We start from the raw sequence: 19,990 nt of genomic DNA on the forward strand, positions 1-19,990 counted from the left end.
AGTGGGTACCTCAGGTACTTCCACCTTATTCCAGGTCCAATTATCCCTTATTAGTGAAATGTAGTCAGTGTCTAGAAGCCATGCTGTCTAGAGGTAGCTGTAGGCAGAGCAGCCAAGGCTGAATTTGGAAACTAGGAGACATGCAAAGCTCTTGCAATACTAGTGTAGTCACACAGTACTTACACACACATGAAAGACAATACTCACTGTTACCAAAAATAAAGGTACTTTATTTTAGTTTCACAAGGCCAAAAATATCTTAGAGGCTATACTCCCTTAGGAGGTAAGTATTATACATAAAATATACACTAGCAACCAAAATCAGTCATAAAATAGTGAAAATCACCATAGGTTACAATGGGCAGAGGGGGGACACAAACCATATACTAAAATATATGCCTGTGAGGAGGCAGCAGCTGTAGCTGCAGTGCAAGCCTCAAAGAGCTGGTTTGGCAGTACTTGGGGTCCATGGTGGATGCATGGGATTGGCCCTCCAATACCAGATTTTGAATGGGTGGGACAATTCCATGATCTTAGACACCTTACATGGCCATATTCGTAGTTACCATTGTGAAGCTACATATAGGTATTGACCTATATGTAGTGCATGCTTGTAATGGTATCCCCGCACCCACAAAGTCCGGGGAATTTGGTCCTGGAGAGCGTGGGGGCACCTTTGCTAGTTCAAGGGTGCCTTCACACTTAGTAACTTTGCACCTAGCCTTTAGTAAAGGAAGGTTAGACATATAGGTGACTTATACGTTACTTAAGTACAGTGAAAATGGCTGTGAAATAGTGTGTGCACTATTTCACGCAGACTGCAGTGACAGTCCTGTGAAAGGCTTTGTTTGAGCTCCTTATGGGTGGCAAAAGAAATGCTGCAGCCCAAAAGGATCTCCTGGAACCCCATTTCCCTGGATACCTAGGTACCATGTACTAGGTACTTATAAGGGGGGGTCCAGTGTGCCGATTGAAATTGGTAAATGAAGTCACTAGCCTACAGTGATAAATTTAAAAGCAGAGAGAGCATAAGCACTGACGTTCTGGTTAGCAGAACTTCAGTGACACAGTTAAGCACTACACAGACATACACATTAGGCCACAAACTATGAGCACTTGGGTCCTGGCTAGCAGGAACCCAGTGAGACAGGCAAAACATACTGACATACAGTTAGAAATTGGGGGTAACATGCCAAGAAAAATGGCACTGTCCTACACTCAGGACATCAGTTGATCAGCAAGGCATCAGAGTTCAGCATCAAAGTTCAGAAAATGCAAAGTCTTCAAGCGTTAAAGTTAAGCACATCTCTTGTCAAGACGCACAAGAAAATATTGACCTTTCAGTCAGCAAGAAAATGGGCAATGACGATGTCTTCTCTCACTGCAGCTTCTTTAAGTCAAAACTACTAAAACAATTTCCCAAATCCCTATTGATCAGTTAATCACATGTTCACACTTTGTCCAATAAAACTAAAACTGCAAATCTATGAACTCTACAATTACTCCATTCACATGTCATTGATTGGTTGTCCTGCAATGTCTTATCATCTGGATTGTCAGGTAACAATATTGTTGCAGCTTCTAATCCAGTCAGTATCTCCATTGTTCTCCTCCTGAGAAAGTCAGTCTCACAAACATTACACACAAAATGTTACATTACCAAGAACAGCATCTTCTGGCAGTCGTTTCTCATGAGAACCAATCCTCAGCTATGAACACATTTAAAAATGCAAAATGGAAAATCACAGTTCAACTCTCTAGGACAGCCATTTATTAAACGGTAAGAAATACAGTTTTGGCATGAGGCCTGGCAAGTAGGACAAGACCTTTGCTAAGTTAAGGCATACAACTAATAAAACTATGGCATAATGCTTAACCCTTAATGTGACATATTACTACAATAGCCAAACATATATTCAACATTTCACAGCATGAGTATAATTAATAAACACACTTCCTGAACATAGATGGCCACTCATCGTAATCACATTTTCAAATGCATGCATTATTTTTCTACGTTATTATTTTCTACACAAACCCATTATTCAGAACACATGAACACTCATTAATCATTTTTATTAATATCCCTGTGCTAGCACTTCTAAGGGCTGCCTATTTTGCTTCTGGCAAATACAGCTCACACCTAGGCCTGTCTAAGGTTTGTTACCTTAGACAGTTTGGACTCAAACCCAGGAAAGGGGGAAAGGTAGACAAAGAGGGCACCCACCACCCACAGACTGGCACTGAGGATAAAAGTGACACTATCAGAGTATCTCTTGACCTGTGAAAGATTTAGAAGGAGGACTGCCTTACTGTCTGAAAAAGGAAGACTGGACCAGCTTTCGTTGAACCCAGGAATCTCAGAGGTGACTCTAAGGGTCGGTTGGCTGACCTCCCATTTGAGCTACATGGACCCAACAAGCCTCCAGAAGCCTTCACTGCAACTTTCAGCTGACCAGCATCAAATAGTCTTGCCAGAAGCTGCTGGCTTTTGCTGGAGTGAGATGTGATCCATCATAAGTGTGCCCCTAGGTCTGGGACCCCTGTCTGACATCAGTGTGTACTTCTCCTGAACTCATGATAAAAATACAGATGTTTTGGGCTCCTGAGGGCCTTGAAGCATCCTCTTCACACCAAGAAACTACCACCCTTGTTGACCACCCACTCGAAGCTCCAGCAGTACCTGCACTTCAAGCGAAGAGTGATCGTCCGCGATGAGCACCATTGCAAAGCTCCAGTGAGATTGACACTTCAGGGAAAAACAATGACTTTCAGAGATGCTTGACCTACTCCTTGCACCAAAAACCTCCTCATGGCCCCTGCCAACTGGAATGACAGCTCCTAGTGCAAACTTCAGAACATATGTCTTCAGTGGGATGAACCTGGTCCCTGTATCTGCCCTGCACTCCATCGTAGTCACCTGAACTTGTGACTTTGCCCCAGTCTAGCGGGATCAGATGACCATGAGTAGCGCTTTGTGCTTTTTCCCTCTATTTTTATTTAAACCCACCCTTAGTTTCTGATGTCTAGGTCCTTGAGATCGGCCTGAGAAACAACTTAAGTATAACAAACGTGTCAGCTTTTTCCACTAGAAGTAAGTTTCCACAAGAAGTGTGTTTGAACAAACAGCTACCAAATTGGAATTACTTCCTATGCTGATTGGACCAATATAAAGGATCATTCAAACAGACACAGATCTAAGACTTGTGGACTTCATCATTTGCTTCCACTCAGAAGCATTAGTCTTGCTATAAATTATCGAGACACAAGGCGAAAATCAAAAAAGGATTATATTACTGAATATCGAACCCTGGAATATCAAGATACAAGAAGATGGAGGGTAGAATATCAAGGGACCAAATATCGAAAGGTAAGTGCATTTAGTGAAGTATAGATTTTCTATTCCTAACTCTACATTTTCGTACCTTGAAGATATATGTACCACATAGGTGCATAGTTGTGGAGTTAGGTATACAGAATCTAGCCTTACATGTCGATATTTTTTCCTCAATATTATGTCCTTGATAATGTGTCTCATCAAGATTATGGGGTCGGTATTCAGCAAATAAGAAAACAAGTGAAATGCTTACTATAAAAAATATGTGATGTGAAATATAATCGCAAAAACAGTAATTGCTGAATGCACTGATGTTGGTGAGTAAGCAGTACAAAATGCATAACACGTGACGCGTCTAGAGATTTTTTTATGTACAAAAGTTGTAATTAATTTTCAGAGGAATTATAATTGAACATTTAGGGTACTGGTAATAAGTTTACTCCTTATACCAAATACGATTAGAAAATATGTTCCTTGGAGAGTAATGTTGTCCATATTGTAGGGGATGGGACACCCAGTCAGCTACAGCTTTGAATAGTAAACTGAATATGATTATAGAAAAGCTGTACAACCACATGCAGTTTAAGAATTGTGCAATGTAAGAAAGGCCACAAAGTATATAGATAACATATGACCCCAAAAAACGCTACATGTTTTTGTTGTTAAGTTGCAACTCCTGATACGCAAACCCAGTGTGGCTGTAATGCATACATGCTGGTTTATTGTGAAGAATGAAAATTAAAGCTAATAAAAAAGTGTTTCAGCAAAACAAAAAGAGCGATATGCTTTGTCCGTAATGTACTGCATGAGATGCCAGTGAAAGATGCAAGGGGCATTTTCATTGGAATACATTCAGAATATGGGGCTATGGTATCTACAGATGGAGGTCCTGCTGTTCCATGATGATTATTTGGGGACAGTTTCATTTTTATAAAATTGACAAATCTCAATCATCTGTATGCCGAGTTATCATGTTTTGCTAGGACCAGTAAATGCAACTGCTGCTTTTCCATAGTTACTTTCAAGGAAGCCAGTGCCAGTTAACATATAGAGGGCAATATGAGGGTTACAGTTACCATCAGCAAACATTAACATTTTTTACACATTGGAGCATGTCCTACAGCCCTTGTGTGGTGTTTAGGTATTATTGTTCTGGAATCTTGTAAGGGTTCTGAAAAAGAATATGAAGGGAATTGGATGGCAGTTGGAGACTGAGTCGGTGGTTGGGGGTTTTGCCCTTGCTTATTCCATGAATAAATATATGGATAAATAAAACTATCCTGAATTCGTTCCATATTCCACATTTTTGCGACAAGCAACAAACCCAGGAGCAGTTTCAATCGTGAGAGAAAACTTTCTGGAAAGGAAAACCCTAACACTGAAATTCTGTCATCGGTGGATACGCGCGTTTACTTCAAGAAGCACATCATACTCTACATGTTAGGAACAGGGGTATATGAACTGTGTTGTCGCTATCTGGTGGCTTCTAAAGACATGATTGTCACCAAATTAATGCAAGGAGAGAAAAACAGGGGCCTACCGCGTTCATGTGCTCCTTTCTCATGCGATCTCTCTCGCGCTTCGTCTTGCGCACTGAGCAGTCTTCCTCACGGTCAGGATAAACAAGTGCTGCGTGATCTCTATTGCACTTTCTATTACACGCACTGCCCATCGCCGTCTGACATGGAGTGATGCGAGCACGTTTTCAACCTGTACCAAGACGAGTGTTTATTAATTAATCTCCATGCCAACATTTGCAGCATAGCTATGCCTACTGTTTTCCTGATCTCAATGCCGACGCTTTACAGGCAAACTAAGTAATTTCCAGATTCATCAAATTGAAAACGTTTCCACACTTTCATCGTTTAAAAAATAAAAATAAAAAAATAGGGACAGCAACATTTTTGAGAACACTTGAAGTTTCAATAGTATTAAAATAAATGTAAAATGCAGAATGTTCCTGCACCATCATTCTTTTTATTATCTCCAGGAGATCCACCCATTCCATGGCTAAAGTGGAAAAAGGTTTTTACCCACTATTCTAGAGTTTGTGGAACATCGTTAAGTACAGAGAGAAAAACCTCTCTGTTGGTGCACTGTTTGGGATCTGAAGGGCAGGAAATATTTGATCTTTCGGATCAAGAAGCAGCAGGTTTAAATGAATACTGTTCTTGAAAGATATCACTTCGGACAGAGGATACAGCGTTCAGGAGAGTCTGTGGAACAATATATTACAGAAGTATGTAAACTGGCTTCCTCATGCACTTTTGGTGCTTCTCTTGATGAGAGCCTGAGAGATCAGTTTCTGTTAGGATGTGCTACTGATAAAGACTGGGAAAGCATGTGGCACAAAGATAATCCATCTTTGCAAGAAGTCCTAATTGCAGCAAAAAAAATTGAGCATGCAAAAGCTTGTTCTGAAGTTTTGAAAAAAGAAACATTATTAAGCGACAGTGGGTGTGAGAACAGGAAAGGAAACTTGGTACAGGTTGTACAAAATACTAAGCTCCTCAACAAAACATTGGAATTTGGCAAGACTAACATGAAGAGTATACAAGGAAAGTGTTTCAGATGTGGCAATGAGGAACACTTTGCTAATAATAAAGGATGTCCTGGATGGAAAGCTCTGTGTAGAGTTTGTGGAAGTAAGGGTCATTTCACGAGATGCTGCAGATCGGCGAAGGATCATAAGAAAGTGCAAGAAGTAGACTTTAATGACAATGAGGAGGATGCTAAAAGGAAAAATTACATTTTTCAAGTTAAAGGTTTCTCCAGCAATGGTCCTTTGGAAGTAGTCATAGTAAATGGAAGTTCGGTCAAAATGTTGTTTGACTCTGGAGCTAAGATAACTCTTATTCCAAAAACATTTTATGAGCAGACTTTGGGTGGAAGTGTTCAACTATTTAAACCAGACATTAAATCAAGAGGTTATGGGGTGAACCTATACATTTACTAGGATATTTTTGGGTCACTGTTGAGTTCAAAGACAGGATTGTACCAGGAAAAATATATGTCTCCATGAAAGGAGGTTCCTTTATAAGCTGGTTACATCAACGTGATCTAAATGTGTATCTAGATCCAAATGAGGATCCTCCAGTATGTGTTAGAACTCACAGCACAAGCAAGGAATGATTCTGTTATCGGTTTGGTAGAGAGTTGTGATGTCAAATGGATGATAGAATTTCTAGAAGTATTTACTAAAAAGATTGGTTATCTTAAGAACTACTGTCATTCTATAAAATTGAAATCTAATCCTATACCTAAAGTAGTTAAAGTCAGGTGTGTACCATTAGTAGTGCAAGAAGACATGAGGATGGAGTTAGACAGATTGATTAGTGGAGTTATACAGGAAGTGGAGGCTACTTAATGGTTGTCTCCAGTGGTCATGGCATGGAAGGCTAACGGAGGAGTAAGACTGTGTGTAGATTTGAGAGAACTCAACAAGGTGGTGATTGTGGACCATTATCCCCTTCCTAATATTTGTGAATTATTGTGCTCTCTTGATGGTGTTAAACACTTTTCTTCTTATCTACCATCAAATAACTTTACATCCAGACTGTCAGGATTTAACTGCTTTTGTGACACCTTTTGGAACATTTAAGTTTGTGAGAATGCCATTTGGATTGATTTCGGCAGCTGCAGTGTTCCAAAGAGTGATGGGGGCATATTCTTAAGGGGCTTGAGGGTGTTAAAGTTTACCAGGATGATGTGTTGATCTTTGAATCTGATGGTAGGGAACATGATGATCGGTTGAGGGAAGTTTTGTCAAGGTTACAAGATGCTGAGTTATCATTGAAAGCAGAGAAGTGTAAATTTGACGTGCAGGAGATTGAGTATTTAGGTCATGTTGTGAGTGATGAAGGAATCAAACCTAAAGCTGATCTAGTTAACACAATTTGTAAACTTGAAACTCCACAAAACAAAGAGGAGGTAATGAAGGAGGTAATGAAGCTATTAGGTGTCGTTGAATTCTATGGCAAATTTATTCTGAATATGGCTCAGAAAACATCAGAAATGAGAGAATTCTTACAGAAAGGGAAAGAATTTGAATGGACTAAAAAATGTGAAGAAGAGTTTATTTTGGTAAAACAATGTTTGAACTCTGCTTCTAATCTTGGTAGTTTTGACACAATGGATGAGTCCTGGATTTTGACTGATGCAAGCTCGAAAGGATTAGGAGCAGTACTCATGCAGAAAAAGAATGGTGTCAAGCGTACTATTTTGTTTGTGTCTCCTGCATTGAGGGGTGCAGGATGTAATTACTCTGTAGTAGAGAAAGAGGCACTTGCTGTATATTGGTCAGTACGAAAACTGAGGAAGTTTCTGTGGGGAAAGACATTTCTAATCAAAACTGATCATAAACCACTTAGAGAAGTGTTCTACAAGAAGGGTATAGATTTAGTCTGCCATAAGATACGGGAATGGCACTGCAGGAATTTGACTTTGAAGTATCATATATACCTGGGGTTGATAATGTGTTAGCGGATTGTCTATTAAGGATGGTGAATGTAGAAAATAGTGAGGGTGTTAAGGAGGAAGAGGAAGATTTGGAAGAAGAAGTCAATGTGTGCAAGTTTTCAGAAGGGATTGTCTATGGTCAGTACTGGATGGTGTGAGAAAAATAGATGTGAGGATGATTTGAAAGGCTTTTGGCAAGTCAAAGATCAACTATCAGTGGTGGATGGGTTGCTTATGTGAGGTACAAAACTAGTTCCCCCAGTTAATGTAAGGGAGAATTTATTAAAACATGCTCATGCAAGTCACATGGGTATAGTTAAAACTAAGGAGAGGGTGAGAGAAGAATATTGGTGGCCTGCTATGGATGTAAGGATTGAGAGAATGGTAAGAGATTGTGTTGAATGCTCTTCTTGTGATAAAGGATTGAAATGTACAACATAGCCAATGGTGTTGAGAGAACAGGCAAGCAGTCCTTGGTCAGACATTGCGTTTGATATTTTAGGACCCATAAGGGTTAACTCGTTTGTTCGTTATTTTTTTGTGTGTTTGAACATGTTTTCGCTTTGGCCTGAGGTTAAAATTGTAGGGTCTGTGGAATCAAAAGTAGTTATTGAGTTTTTGGAAGTTTTGTTTGAGAAGGAAAGGTTTCCAAGTCCTATCCTTTCGGATAATGGTGTGTAATTTACTTCAAGAGAGGTAGAAAGATTTCTGCAGGAGAGAGGCATGAGACATAAGAAGGCAGCACTTCCATCCAGAGAGCAATGGTGTGGTGGAAAGATTTGTTAATGTTCTTAAAGAAAGTGTGCAACAGGCTCTATCTTCAGGTGGTAATTGGGAAGTAGCCATAAGAAAGAAGGTAAGAGAGTATCGTTTTACTCCACATTCTTCTTCGACTGGGGTTGCCCCTTTTCAATTATTCAGAGGAAGGAGACCCAACACTGAGATCTTGCCGTTGTGGGTATCTGAGAAACTGATGGTGGTGGACAGACAGGTTGATGAATCTGGGAATTTGAGAGTGAGAGAAAGGGAGAAAATGTTGCGTAGAAAAGAGCTGTATGATGTGAGTAAGGCGGTGAAAAAGACAGTACTAAGTGTGGGGGACTGGGTGAAAATAAAATCACCTAGGACAGGGGGTGTTTCTAAATTCAGTCAACCTTATGAAGTAATTAATGTTTTAAAAAATGCAGTAAAGCTAAGTGACCATAGAGTATGGAATTTGAATAGAGTGGCAAAGTTTATACTGGTATGTGATGAAAGTGGTGCAAGAAATAAAACACTATGTGATAATCTCACACAGAAATGTAGGCCTCAGCGAGTAAGGAATAGCCCTGTCTTTATGAAGACTATGGCCCTCATTACAACCCTGGCAGTCGGTGATAAAGCGGCAGTAATACCACCAACAGGCCGGCGGTAATAAATATGAAATTATGACCATGGCGGAAACCGCTCAGACAGACAGACACTTTAACACACTGTCCGCCAGGGCAAAACAACAAGCACCACGGTGGTAACCACCAACAGCCTGGCGGAAGACAATATACAGCCCACTAGTAATATGACCCTCCTATCTGCCACCTTTTCTAGGCGGTACCAACAACATCAAAAGCCTGGCGGAAACAGAACAGAGAAGGGAAACATCTCACCTCTGGAGACTCAGGGAAGAACCACGCCGCCATAGAGCCCAAGCTGCATTTGTTCCCCATACTCTTCTACCTTCTGCTCCATTACGAATACCAACGCTGGCGAAGACTACCACAGTGAGTACAGCTGCCGAGCTCACAGGGGAGGGGGGAGGAAAAAGAGAGTGACACACACATGCAACACGCAACACCCCCACCCCCAACACCACACACACAACCAGATGCAGTAACATAACATATACACCCCATACCTCCCAGGAATAATGCAAGGACAACTACTATAGTGTAAAAAGGCTGTAATAAGGTAAATATAGGTGAAATATGTGCATCTAAATCAAAACGTATATACATATTTACATTGCAAGGGACACTGCCCAGTCCTTAATGTCCATGGGCCACATGGCCACATCACTGGCTATCGCGGTTATCCGCGGTAGCGGGGTTATGTCAGCATGGTGGTGAGAGGGATTTCCCGCCAATGTGATAATGAGGGCCATGATGTACAGGTTGTATTAAAAATGTGAAGAAGGGAAAAATTGCAGTAGAAAGAAAATCAAAATGGTCTTTAAATGTAGGTAGGTAGTGCACATGTAGCTGTTGTATGGCACTGCACAAACACAAGTCCTATCCCACGACTGCCACCAATTTTAGAAATTGGGTCTCTAATTGGCAGAGTTATGCACCCTGTTCAAGTACAGACCACAATCCTAGTCGGGGAAAGTCACAACACAACACAACCTAAATTATCCTGTGCTCAACCCCACGTGGCTTGGTACAGATCAGGCAGGCTTAACTTAGAAAGCAATGTGTAAAGTATTTGTGCAATAACTCATACAGTAACACAGTGAAAACACCACAAAAATATTCCACACCAGTTTAAGAAAATAGAGAATATTTATCTGGATAAAATAAGACCAAAGCAACAAACGTCCATTACGCACAAGTCAAGATAACACTTGGTAAGGGTTTAAATGATTCTTAGTTCATAAGATTGAGTGGTTGTATCCTTTTAATACACATTACCTGGGATGCTGCAAAAATAACGATGCAGAGGAGGAGATGCCTCAGAAAAGAAAGCGATGCATCATTTTTTCCGATGCGACAGAGGAGATGCGTCAATTATTTTTTCATGAAGCAAGGTGATGTCAATTTCCACGAGCACAGCCTTGGTTCCTCACTGCAGTGTGGGGATATTTTGGCACTCAGGGACAATTCGTGCAAAATCCAGAACGTGCTGGTAGGAAGGAGCAGGCACTGTGTCGATCCAGTAGGTGATGCACTGATTTTTCAGCTACAATGCAGGCACTGCGTTGATTTTTGCAGGTTTTTCAACGGTTTTCTGTCTGGATTTTCTTCTATTTTTAGAAGTCTTTAATAGCCCTGAGATTTCAGAAGAGAAGATGAGCTCAGTCCAAGCCCTTGGAGAGCACTTGTGGAGGGAGGCAGAGTCCTTCCAGTAGAGCCAGGGCCAGCAGTCCTTCCAGCAAAGCAGTCCAGATGAGTCCTTTGGGCAGCCAGTAAGTTCCTGACAGAGTCCAGTTGTAGATCCAGAAGTGTCTGATTTGGTGGGGTGGCAGACCTAGTATATATACCCAAATTTGCCTTTGAAGTGGGGAAAACTTCAAAGAGTCCCCTTTTCAACCCGGTTCTGTCTGCCAGGATATATATATATATGTATATATATATATATATATATATATATATATGTGTGTGTGTGTGTGTGTGTATACGTGTGTATGTGTGTTTAGCAGTCCTTTGTGTGAGGTCAGGCCACTAGCCTTTGAAGTGTAAGTGAGAGACCCTCCACCCTTCCTGCCCAGGGAGACCCATCAGTATGCAGATGCAGCTGGGTGCCCTGTGTATATGGTTATCTGGGTGGAATGCACAAAGGGAGCTGTCAATCAGCACAGAACAGGTGCGGATTGGGGACAGGCTGTAAGGCACAGAGAGCAGTAAGTACAGAGAAATGACTACTTTCTAAAAGTGGCATTTTAAAAATAGTAATGTAGAATCCAATTACACCAGTAGGTAGGAGTTCTCACTACCATTCCAACCATATCAAACATGACAAGTGTAATCCTCTCAGATCATAAATTACCACTTAAAAGCATATAAGGGAATTTCTAATGCTGGCCTAAGAGAGGAGCAGGCTTCACAGTAGTAAAAAACGACTTTAGGGGGTTTTCAATACGAAGGCATGTAAAACTTATAAGTACATGTCCTGCCTTTTATTTACACAACACCCTGCTCTAAGGGCTACCAAGGGCCTACCTTAGGGATGACATATGTAGGGAAAGGGGAATTTAAGGCGTGGCACATAGTTTTTAATTCCCAGTTGAAGTGGCAGTGAAACTGCCCACACAGGCCTTACAATGTTAGACTTGAGACATGGTTAAGGGGCTACTTATGTGGGTGGCACAATCAGTGCTGCAAGCCCACTTGCAGCATTTAATTTACAGGCCCTGGTCATATCTAGTGCACTTTAGTAGGGATGTATAGGTAAATTAAATATGCCAATTGGCTATGAGCCAATGTTGCCATGTTTAGGGGAAGAGCACAAGCTCTTTAGCACTGGTCAGCAGTGGTAAAGTGCACAGAGTCCAAAACCAGCACAAATGGCATCAGAAAAATGGAGAGAGGCAGGCAAAAAGTTGGGGGAAGACCACCCTAAGACTATCAGGTCTAACATTCACTAGGTACTTTATATGGTACATTGTATTTAAATTGGAACTTCCGATTAAACCTGATGCAAGGGTCAGAGTTGCTGCCTTGTACATAGTTTATTGGGACAGGAATCTAAACAGGAAATAATTTTAATATATCTGGATTCCTTCAGTTATTTTATATTGAATGCATGTTTCTGAGTCCACCCATAATAAAGTTTATCCTTGCTCTGTCCTACTCTTGCTAAGCGAGGTAACTGCTTGCCTACACATGCAGGTGAAAAAGGCCCACAGGTGACAGCCAGCCCATTCTGGGAGGAATAGGCATCTCCTGCAGGAGGAAGGTGGCAAGGTTGGAATCTCCATAACCATCATCCTGCACTTCTTTGCTAATCCAGTTGAGAAATGCTCCCAGGTGTTGACAATAGAATGTCACAGACATCTGTCTCTGTTTCCCAGCAGTGCGTCCCATGGAGAATTTAGGAGGGAACAGACAGATCAGGTTGGGTGGAGAGTCACTGAGTAGGTGATGTGCCTCACTTTTAGATTCAGCTGCCATTGTTATTCCTGCTCAGGATGCAGCAAATGGGTGGGTCAAGCAGTGGGATGGTTCCTACTAGTCCAATCAAGGGTTGGAGGGTTGATAAGGCACCACTGGGTGGGGTGGATGTCCCACCAGGCATAGAAAACTCCATCTTCCTGTTTAAGTTCTGGCACAGGCTCACAGGGGCAGAATAGGCTTGGAAGAAGAGAGGAAGGATCAGTGTAGCTGAAGAAACCATTTTCCAGAACTTGGCATGTGCACCCACGCAAGACATTAACCAGGTAGACTCACTAACCACTTTCTTTAGGTTTCAACAGTGACTATGCAGATCAGAGATGAGAGCTCCAAACCTAAATTTGGAGCATGATAGCAATGAGAAAGAAAAAGTGTGTGAGATAGGACTGGAGATATTCAGACTCCACTTACCATTAGGAGGCCTCCGGGGATGGAATTTTTTCCCTGTTAGGAATTTTGCTTGTTGGTGATGTTATTATACCCTACTGGTTGGAACAACGGACAGATTGCATGAAGCCAAGTCTTGCATAAAACTAGTACCTTCAGAGCTGTCTTGCAATATACACTACATTTCAACTAAACTTTGGTACTGCAAGTTTTTTTTCTTCTGAAGAACTATGTTGTCCTGGATTACACACAAACACTTAAATTTAAAATTTTGATTTATTCTGAGATTATCAGTATTTTAATACATCACAAATTCTCATTGTTCTTTGAGCCCCTATCAATCCTCTATTATTAATGTATACTTGTTAGTGTTCCTGATAACGCACACGGTCATATACAAAGTTAGTGTTCTTTTTTTTTACTGTGGTGTGATAATGTTTCTCTGCTATAGCACAAACTTTCCAAAGCACCAAATTAATCTTGAGTAACAAATGGGTTCTGCTCATTTAGTTCCCCTGGATATTTCACATTCAACTACCTGTTTTTCGAACTTGTACTGTGAGAGAGTCTCAAAATCTCACTCATGGTAAATTCATGGTAATTGGAGAGAGAGCTTTAACCATCAGTGCCCACCTTCTATGATAAGGTTGCTGCTGCGCAGGTAGGTTGGAGACTCTGGGGTGGTTAGACACGAACACACAAGCACACATTTGTTCGCGAATGTTAGACTGTGCATGTAATACTACTGTCTTGTGCTTCCATTAATCTATGCACAAGTGGCCTGGCACAGAAATGCCTCTTTAGGGATTGGAACTGACCGACCTAGGGTAGGCCTTATAATCTGATTGGAAATTCATAGTGTCTGGAGTGCCTATTTAAAGTCTGTTGTGCTCACATGGCAATACACGTTATGGGTGAAATCTCCCCCTAAAGTACAGTTTTGCTGCAATTAGGCCTACAGGATTTAGCAAGATACCAGTCTGGGGATAAACATGCATGGCAAGTGCGAATTTACAGTCCCTAACATCCGACTTGCACACTTTATAGCACTTTAAGATTGATCATATTTCCCTGGCTCAGTTTAGAATCAGATTCCAAGTTTTTTTCACCCTACCAGACCAAGTTAATAACTCTGCTCCCCAGTGGAGGGGTCAAAGGCCTACCCACATAATATGGCAATTAACAGTGCTTGACCCCGTTACCGGGAAAGGTAGGGATGGGGAGGAAATATGCATATATTAACTAACTTGTCACTTTACACCTGGGTTTGGACAGCATAGGCCCACAGGACAATAGAAGATGGCCAGACCTCTGGAGCCTCAACCGCTGAGCGCCCCTTAGCCGTTTTGGTGGGAAGATATCAGGCAGCTGGGTCAGCTAGATGAAGATTTGAGGCTGCCAGAGCAGATCTATCTGCAGACAACTTGAAGTCGCCATATTGGATTGTCCCAGAATGCTGCTCAGGAAGGTTGGGACAGGGGTGGAGTGTTGATTTGGTATCCTAGGATTGACCAGGGTAGTCAGACTTCTAGCACTTTTCACCCCCACTTAAAAGCCCCCAACAAGAGAAAGATAAATGAGAAGACACTAGATCTGGGAGTGTGCTAGGGAAAGAACGCCCAGTTGGAAGGAGAAGCCAGCTGATGCCTTGCAAAAATGGACTTTGACTCCAGCTGACCCCCGGACAAGGATGGGTTGCTCCAGGGCAGTGGCGCTGGTCCCCTTGTGACCCCTGTGGAACAGCTAGGGGAAATTGACATGTTGGGGGACCATGGGTGGTTACCCTGGAGGCCTCTGTTGACTAGTCCTGCCCCCTACTGACCCACAGATTTCTTTCAAGAAGCTAGAAGGCTCTGGGATGTGGGGAGTGCGGTAGCGAGGGTGTTTTGCTAACTGGCTCTAGGGGTACTGATCAAGATGCTCCAATAACAGGAGAAGAGCACCAGGAGCCATACAGCGGATAATTCTAGTGACAGAGGTCCTTAAAAACCCAGCTGTCCGTAGAAAGCACCTTTAGAGGCAAGGACATCTTCCTGGGAGTGCTCACCAAGATCAAAATGTGCCCAAGTTTGTTAAAATTGGCTCAACAAGAATGGACTAACAGCCGTGAGAAGTCTGCCCCCTGAAAAACAAAACAATAGGAAAACAAAGTGCATGGTGTTTCGCAGCAAATTCGGAGATTTCTGCTATTAGATTATGCCCCTGATTTTTTAAGAAGTGTCTGGTCGTCCGGGGAGAGTTTAAAATAATGTCTATTTACCTGTGGTGGCTAAACATTTAAAACTTATGGGGCTGAATAAGTATACTTTTTTTTAACAGTATGATATTCAGGATGATTCCCAGGTGGGCTTTAACCCAATAAAAGTATAGACATAGCCTTCATCTTGGTTCTAGATGACTTTCAAATTGAAACCAATATTCAGTGCTGATGCCTTGATTCTCTTGGACCATTTGACACTGTCAACCATAAGATTCTTGGTAAAAAGATTCAATCTTTGAACATCTCTGGCACCTCATTGACCTGCTTTCCTTCGCTTCTCACAAGTAAAACACTAAGGGTAATCCTGTGCCATTTTTCTTCCCCAGTCAGAAATATCTTCTTCTGTGTCCCTCAGGTCTCCGCCATATCACACTGCTTACCCAACATTTATTTTGTGTACTGGCCATGCTATTGGCCTGTAGTTTTACACATAAGCTGATGACATTAAACTTATGCTCAGATTCAGTAATTATACTCATCAAGAGTCTTCCCTTTGCCACTGCCTTTTAGGCATCAGACAGTAGCTGGCCCTTGCAAGTTGAAATTAAACACTGTGAAGAGAATAATCCTGATGTCAGCAACCATACCTATCTTTGGCTGTCCTCCTTTTGGCCTTCCAACTTGTGTACCTACTTCAGTCCTTTTGACTGTGATGAAGTCTAAAATTTAGTGTTGCCCCTCATGCCACAAAAGTCATCAAAACGTGACAGTTGGTTCATTATGTTAATCAAAGCACTAATTGTTTTTAAAGTAGCAATTGCACTGACACATTTTATTAATGTGAATTTATTTACAGTGTAGAGTTTGACATAGGTGGTATTTGAAATAAATCAAGCATTTGCAAGATTTGAATGATGCAAGGTTATAACTTAGGCTAATAGAATATATTGAAACAACATTGAATTTCCAATGATTAATGAATTCAATACGCCTGCAAAAATGGAAGAAATGTACTTCTCCATATATCTAATGAAATGCGTCGAGTTATTTTTCATTTAAAATGTGACATGCATATTATTGAAGCATTATTGATGATCAATTCATAAGTTTGCATATTGAAAGTGTGTTTATTAAAACATAATTAAATGTATTGTTTTAATTCGTTTGTGTTAGCTTAAGTGAGGCCTGTTAGTTTTGTAATCCGTGCCTGTGAAGGAAATGCTGATTCATTTTTTCATAACGTGAGTTTTCTTTCAGACTTTGTTCCCATGAGAAGACTAGATTTTGGTAATAGGCCCTATTGTTTTAACATAGGGAGATGTATTATATCGACCTGAGCGTCGAACAGTGTGGAACATGGACTGCCATTGAGTAAAATTGTTTCAAACCTGCATGGAGTCTCACAGATGGAAGAGGTTCCAATGACCAGACCTGCGAATGGAAGCAGATGTTGCAACCTGGAGTCGTGTGATAGATTACTATTGGATGATGCCCCTTCAACGTAATGTGGACTGCTTTTCGGAGTAAATCAAAATGCTTTATGAATTTTAATAGACCATTGATTAGTTGGACTTTAGTCAGTTCTTCAGAATCACCAGATGCTTTGTAGCTATCAGATCTTCTGAGTTCCTGAACTTTTGCTGATGAAGAATCCCACATACTGTGTTCCTTGGAGAGGTATATTCCTCTCTGTTTGCCCCTTTGAGATGCCCCTCTGAGACTTAAAGATTTTTTTCTTAACCCCTTTCAGAAGACTCTTGCTTGAGCTTCTGACATGCTGACGCTTTCCCTTTTTTCTTATCTTTTACCCACTTGAGTTAGTATCCTTTTGCCCGCGATTTTATTTTTCCAAATTATTTTTGTTCTAGTTGCTCTTTTTGTCTTTTGCCTGCATGTGTTCAGCCCTGCATATGTATTTCCCTGATTTGGCCAACAGTAGGGTTATTCTTGTGCCCAAGTATATTAGAATTCAACCAAAACTAAATTGACTAATGCTAGCTAATTTTGAGCAACACTTATTTTCTGTATCACAGATATCCTTGTTGATGATATGAAATGTTCTCCTTGAATGCTTAGTTTTATTTATGTTAATTCATTTAAACTTAATTCCTTACCTTGGACAACCGTTTGTGATAATGTTTCTTTTTTTGTGAATTGTCTACATGACTTTGAGTTTAAGGTTGTAATAAACCCCTTAACTTTATTTTTTAACTGGAGTTTTCTTCTGTGGCCACATAGGTCATGGTGTATAATTTAATTAGGTTGCATTGAAATTGTGTTGATTGTTCTACCCAACCCTGTTGCAGGGTCCAAAGATTAATTGGCCTCGATAAGCATTGATTCCTGCACAGTATGAGAATGCTACAGCAGGTCTTTTAAGAATCTTAGGGTTAAAACTGGATGACTCTCTGCAACTGCATAATTAGATAGCAGCAGCCAAGTGTTCCTGTACTTTTTCCAAAAGGCAGATCTGCCCTATTCTTCACTTATTCTGTGGGGTAATCTCTGTACTCAACGGCTCTAAAATGGACTACTGTAACAGTCTCTATTTTGGCATCAAAGCATAGTTGATTTCACACATCTCTCTGTCTAAAAGCAAGATGGCACTTAGTGGCAGGAACACTGTGATTCCTCCACACCATTTCTATATTCTGCATTGGCTTCCAAAGCTCAAGTGTTTTGCATTGTTTTTCATTCCCTCTGTCCAAGTCCCCACATTCACTGTTACATGCATACCCCAGTACTTCCTGATCTCTTCCGTCCCTTGTTTATACTCCACCATGAACTCTCCTATTGTGCATGACTCATATCGAGTTTGAAGCTGGCATTGCCTAAGCACCTCATATCTGGATTACCTAAAGTTCATAGCTTAGATACTCTTCATCTTATTTACCTTTTTGCACTCATTTGAAAATGTTCTTGTTACATTATTGCCCTAATTCTATTTTTTACCAGTTCCTGACAAATCTTATTGCCAAGAGACCTTAGGGTGATAATATGCTTCATATCATAATTTAAAAGGGAGGCGTGCATGGCTCTGGGTTTTCTGGTGAGTCAGGAATCCTTCTGAACCTAGTAGGGGTAGACGACGAGGGGCAACAACATAACTCAGGTACTTTCTGGTGGACGTAGTTTCTGACAAACAATAACAGGAAAATACAACCTACAGAGTTAGAGTTATATCATAACAATAGACTTGTCCTATGGATGTTTGTGAACTGTCTCCAAGGTTGATTACATCAGCTCCCTCACTCCCTTCCAGGAACATTTGAGAATGAATGTGGAACTTGTCCTCCTGTGGTCTCCCATGAGTGGGCACTGAGAACTCTTGTGTTGTGTTACCTTGCAAGTGACTAAAAACCCCAGTGGGTAGGAAGTACAGGCAATCAGTGTGGTTTCCATGAAGTATCAGGAGATCACAGGGCTGACAGGAGGTCAAGTCCTGGAGTGTGAGTCACGGGCATAGCTCCAGGGGTAGGTAGGGAGTTGTTTGGGGTTTTACAACCCCCTAAAAATGTATTTGTTAGTAAATAGTTGGGTACAAATACTCTCAGTCGGGTAATGTGATATGGTTGTTGGATTTCACCTGTGATCTTTAGATGCCCACTCTGAAAAAAACACTCATCTATTTTTTGAAGGCTTTAGAAATGTTGATTAGTTTGAGAAACGCTGCATGTTAAGTACCTGTTAGAAATGTGTCTTTGGTTGGCAGACAGGTTACCCCCTTTCCAAGCAAGGACCCTAAATCTAGTCAGGGCAAAGAAGAAACACACCTAGTTAACCTCCACTCAGCCCGTTGGTATTTTGGCACGAGCAGGCAGGCTTAAGTCAGAAGCAATTTGTAAAGTATTTGTACCAACACACACAGTAATACAGTGAAAACACTACAAAATGGACACCACACCAGTTTAGAAGAATAGGAACATTTATCTAAATGAAACAAGACCAAAACGACAAAAATCCAACAGACACAAGTCAAGATATGATTTTTCAAAAGTATAAGAGTCTTACTCAATAGAAAACAATGGAAATGTTGATTTTACATAATGTACCTGGTTTGCGTCAAAAATAAAGCCACACTGGCGAGTGTGCATCAGAAAAGGCAGCGATGCGTTGATTCCTTACTTGCAAGTGAGGCCGTGCGTCATTTCTTCTCCGGTCAGGTTGGCGATGCGTCATTTTTCTCCCTTGCAAGAGAGCGATGTGTCGATTTCTGGACGGGGCACCTCGGAACTGCGCAGATTCATGATGACTTTGACACCTAAGGTTGATTGGCGAGAAATCCGGTCACACTGTGTTTGAAAACTGCGCTACATGGTGTTTGTGTCGTTAGCAGCCAAACTGAGGTGTTTCCCGGTCGACTCTCCAGCCATGAGGCGGCGATCTCCCAGCTGCGATGCAGGTGGAGCGTCAATTTTAGGTGTGAAGCCAGTGGTGCGTTGTTTATCTGCCACATTGCAGATGGTGCGTTGAAAATTTCCCTGCACTGTGTTCTGTGTGTGGATTTCAGCTCTTGTTCTGCCAACTTCACCTTCCAAGGGCCCAGGGATTGAATAGGGCACCACTTGGCAGGACAGGAGTCTCAGCAGAGAGTCCAGGTGCTGGCAGAGGAAGTCTTTGATGGATCTGAGACTTCAAAACAGGAGGCAAGCTCAGTTCAAACTTGAATGCACAACAAAGTTGTCGTTGTCCCCTTTCATAGGCAGAAGCAGCAACTGCAAGATAGCCCAACAAAGCATGGTCACA

This window comes from Pleurodeles waltl, chromosome 4_1, assembly GCF_031143425.1.
Source record: "Pleurodeles waltl isolate 20211129_DDA chromosome 4_1, aPleWal1.hap1.20221129, whole genome shotgun sequence".
NCBI lineage: Eukaryota > Metazoa > Chordata > Amphibia > Caudata > Salamandridae > Pleurodeles > Pleurodeles waltl.